This window comes from Sinocyclocheilus anshuiensis, unplaced genomic scaffold (assembly GCF_001515605.1).
Source record: "Sinocyclocheilus anshuiensis isolate Anshui unplaced genomic scaffold, SAMN03320099.WGS_v1.1 scaffold453, whole genome shotgun sequence".
Classification (NCBI taxonomy): Eukaryota; Metazoa; Chordata; class Actinopteri; order Cypriniformes; family Cyprinidae; genus Sinocyclocheilus; species Sinocyclocheilus anshuiensis.
In genome coordinates, this window is record NW_015537979.1 from 1,319,764 (window position 1) to 1,324,749 (window position 4,986).

The 4,986-nt window shown below is 44.4% G+C and overlaps 1 protein-coding gene across 1 annotated transcript in view; it reads right to left on the bottom strand.

Annotated features, from left to right (window-relative positions):
* Positions 1-4,986, bottom strand: part of LOC107673428 (bone morphogenetic protein 7-like) — a 63,485-nt gene that overhangs the window by 1,598 nt on the left and 56,901 nt on the right. The window lies entirely within an intron of this gene.

Here is a 4,986-nt window from a genome sequence, read left to right on the forward strand (position 1 = left end):
CACTATATATTCTTACATTTTTTTTATTTCACTATATATTTTTAGATTTTAATATACAATGGCATTATAATATACAGAAGCAATCACCCTAATCAGACTAATAACAGTAATAATAATAGCAACAGTAATGATAATAATAATAATAATAATAATTTATTATACTATTTCTTATAATAAAAAAATTATTGTCCAGTATTGATGGTTAAATGGTCACCAATATATTGCGCTTCTTATAATGACATTCACACCCCTATAATAATAAATAAATAAGTAGTCTGATTATTCTAAACTGACCGTTCAAACTGTTCACATGCAAACATAACATTATGTATTAATTATGGCATCTTTTTATTATTATGAATACCAGTTCCCTCAGAGCTCCACAAGTCTTCAAAAAGTTACAAGAGACTTCATCTGTCCTGTGAGACTTTATCTCAAAACCAGAGAAGTGAAAACATGCTGCTAAAGGAAAGTGTCTTACAGAGCACAGTATTAAAGACATCATAGTTTCCTCAAGGCCACAGATACAGCACAGTAAACCACAGCACATTCCCACAGTACATCACGGATGATCAGGGAGGAGCATGCAGCTGTTTGAGGGAGATAAAGCAGATGAGAGATACTGTACCTGAGCAGACAGTCCTGCATCATCCAGTCTGATACTACACGACTCGTGCTGATGCCTGCGGAGGAGAGAGACTGCAGCCGTTATGAGAAGAGGGAGAGATGGATGGACAGAGGGGGAGGGAGAGAGAGAGAGAGAAAGAACACAGGATACAGTGACTTTCAAGGGAGGAGATTGAATAGCAGTAGGACAGAACACACTGTAACTGACAGAGAGATACAAGCATAGACAATAGTCACATGATGATCACTTTATCCAGATTTACATAATTTAAAAATACAATAGCAATGCAATTTATACAGACAATGATTTGAATGTTTGTCATTTCAATTTCTGTATTTTTTAATCATGTTTTCAATTTCTGTACATTTTCTGTCTCTCTTTGCACTAAAGGAAACATTTGAATTATTAAATTAATTAATCTGAAAACATTTTTGAAAATAATGGTCAGTGATTTTTAGTGTCATTCAAAGAAAATTCAAGTTTTTAGAAATGATTAGATAAAAATAAACAATATGAGATAAAAAGCCAAAATAATGACATTCATCATAAGTACGAAACTAACAAAAAAATTAAATTATGAGTTAAAAGTCATAAGTTAATTATATTTATCTCATAATTTTTACTTAGAGTTATAATTTTGACTTTTTATCTCATAATTGTAACTTTTTATGTCAATTATAATTGACCTATGTTTTTCTCATGTGGTGAAAATGAGCTTCCATACTTTTGCCATCTCATACACACTTATTTGTTTCAGATTTTTCATGGACATTGGACTTTTAAACTGCTGTGGATAAAAAAAAAATGTTTTTAAAAACTAGGAATAGAAATCCATTGCAGTCTGTAGATACTGCTGTATCGCATGATCCTAGAGTTCATGTAGTGACACGTGATGACCAGTAGAGGACAGCACTATCCTCTCCACACACAAATTGTTGGTAACGTGGCCTTGTGAAAAGATTTGTCTGGTTACTTTAGTTAGATGTTAGATTACATCACACATAAGACACAGGGTTTCCACTAACTATACAAATGTTTATATTTGTATAGTTACATTCCACTAAATGTACAAATGTTTATAGCATAGAGTGATTGCAAATGTTTCTTGAGTTTAGAATTCTCTGTGGTAAAGGTGAGCTAATTCTGTGTGTCATGTTGCAATTACTGAAATTGCAAGTTGGAAACTCATTTGAATGGGTTACAGGAATAAAACCAGCATCTGAATATGCACAAAGCAGTATGTCAAAAGAGCAGTATGTCAGAATGCTCAGTATTTATGATACAGTAGGTGGACGGTGACCATCATTATAAACACCCCATGGAGAATGAAAAAGCATGGATGAGAAAACTCCTTACCTATAGTAGGAAAACTCAGTTTTATTCAGCAAGGATCCATTAAATTTATCAAAAGTGACAGTAAAGAACATTTATGATGCTATAAAATATTTATATTTCAAATAAATGTTTTTTTTTTTAACTCTCTATTCACTGATTCAAAAATCCTAAAAAAAATATATATATATATATATATTAAGAAGATTAATATTAAATATTATAAATTTCTGAAGGATCATGTGACACTGAAGATTGAGATCGCACATTATCTGGTGGACGGGTTGGAGACGGGCTCTCCCTATCTCCACCCGCATTCCCTAGATCTAGCGCTCTCTCTCGGGGTTCGGAAGCCCGTGCTCCGGTTTCTTCCCCCTTTGAGTGAGAGCTAGCTGCTGCAGCTATCTTTCTCCGAGGAGATTGATATTGTTTGTGTGACCGAGTGGCTCGCGCGCTGCCGAGGCAACGCATGCATTACATCATTTTTGGTTTTGATATGAATCTTATCACACCAGGCCGTGTTTACTTGTCTGGTTGTTTGGCTGCATTTTATTCTGAAGAATTAAAATGAAGTATTTCTTCTGACTATGAGAAGTCTTCTCGTACTCCTCAGAATTTAGAGTCAGAGTGGCGCTCCCAGGCCAAAGGCTTCTAGCGGAAAGCGGATCTGCGGACCGTCATTCTCGCTGGATAGTCTTCGACTAAAACGTCCTGACACCTAGGGCCCGGGACTTCTGAGGGCCGGCCCCCTCTGGGGAAGAGTGGTGTACACCTCATTATGCGGTGCCCGTCTCTCCTCAGTGCCCTCAGGAGAACGATCTGCCAACCCTGCCTCCTACGGTGCTTCAGGGCGCAGCGGTCTCCAGCGAGCGCTTCTCTCAGTCACCGCCCGGAAAACGAAGCAGAACTAAGAGGCTCGCTACCTCTTCGGAGGTTTCTAGAGCAGCTAGTTCGGCCGTCCCCTGCCGCTTCGCCGCTTCAGGGCACCGACCTAGCCGCTCTGATTACACCAGAGGTCAGTCTCAAGAGACTGATTCCCTTAGTAGACCTCTTTTTTTGGCAGCGTGGAATCTTCTGCCAAATGTATCTCAATGGGTCCTACACTCTGTAGAAAGAGGCTACCGAATCAGTTCGGTTCTCCTCCGCCTCGTTTCAGCGGGGTCATTTCGCCACGTAACGCTAGCGAAGGTCGCGTCTCTCACCGGTTGGGGAGCGGTCATGAGTGGCCGCTCGGACTGCAGTCTGTGGAGTGGTGGCCATTTCACATGGCACATCAACTGCCTGGAGATGCTGGCTGTGTTTGCTGGCTGTGTTTCTAGCATTGAAATACTTCCTCCCGGAACTAAGAGATCGCCATGTGTTGGCCCTGCCAAGCGTGTCTCATTGGGTCCTGCCCCGAGCGTCCTCTGGTTCTATCAGTCTAGTCTTCCTAGGCGATGACGCAGGTCTGAGGACCGTCGTTTCAATATGAGACTTCAGCTAAGAGAGACCTGATGCCATGGCTCAGGACTTCGGAGGGAAGGCCCCTCTGGGGAAGAGTGGTGTACGCCTCATTATACGGTGCCCATCTCTCCTCAGTGCCCTCAGGAGATCGATCTGCCAACCCTGCCACCTACGGTGCTTCAGGGCGCAGCGGTCTCCGGCGAGCACTTCTCTCAGTCACCGCCCGGAAACGTAGCGGTACTAAGAGGCTCGCTACCACTTCTGAGGTTTCTAGAGCAGCTATTTTGGCCATCCCCTGCCGGTTCGCCGCTTCAGGGCACCGACCTAACCGCTTTAGTTACACCAGAGGTCAGTCTTGAGAGACTGATTCCCTTAGTAGACCTTTTTGGCATCGTGGAAACTTCTGCCAAATGTGTCTCAATGGGTCCTGCACACTGTAGAAAGAGGCTACCGAATCAGTTTGGTTCTCCTCCGCCTCGTTTCAACGGGGTCATTCCCACTCTGGTGGGCCCCGAGCAGGCTCTGGTAATAGAACAAGAAGTTAACACTCTCTCGAGGAAGGAGGCCTTCGGGGTGGTCCCTCCTCTCGGCAGACAGTCTGGGTTCTACAGCTGGTACTTCATCATTCCAAAGATGGATGGAAGTTCCTGAGGTTTGCTTTTGGGGGAAAAAGCTTACCGAATTCTTCCGTTCAGCCTTGCATTCTAACCCCGCACTTTCACGAAGTGTGAGGATGCTGCTCTGGCTCCTCTGTGACTCCAGGGCATCCACATACTCAACCACATTGACGATTGGTTGATACTAGCTAAATCGGAGCAGATGGCGGTTCGGCATCGATATGTCATTCTCGCTCAAATGAAAGAGCTGGGGTTAAGACTTAAAGCCAAGAAAAGTGTGCTTTCTCCAGTACAGAGAACCACTTATCTGGACGTGATGTGGGATTCGACCACGATGCAGGCACGGCCCTCTCCTGCTCGGTTAGAGTCGATCCTCACTGCAGTCGCGAGAGTGAGAGAAGGCCGGTCACTCACTGTCAGCAGTTCCAGAAACTGCTGGGTCTGATGGCAGCTGCGTCCAACGTGATACATTTTGGCCTGCTGTACATGAGCCCCCTACAGTGGTGGCTCAAGACCAAGGAGTTCTCCCTGAGGGCAAACCCGCTCCGCATGCTCAAGGTCACGCGGCGAAGCCTGCGTGCCTTAGACATGTGGAGTAAACTTTGGTTCTTGTCTCAGGGTCCGGTGCTGGGAGCTCCTTGTCGCCACGTAACGCTAGCGACGGTCGCGTCTCTCACCGGTTGGGGAGCGGTCATGAGTGGCCGCTCGGCCCGCGGTCTGTGGAGTGGTCGCCATCTCACGTGGCACATCAACTGCCTGGAGATGCTGGCTGCGTTTTCTGTGTTGAAACACTTCCTCCAGGACCTAAGAGATCGCCATGTGTTGGTGCGCACCGGCAACACAGCGGTGGTCTCTTATATCAACCACCAGGGAGGGCTGGCGCACCATATCCTTGTGTGGTCCTAGGGGAAACTCCTCTCGCTGAGAGTAGTTCACATTCCTGGGCATCTCAATATGGGAGCAGAC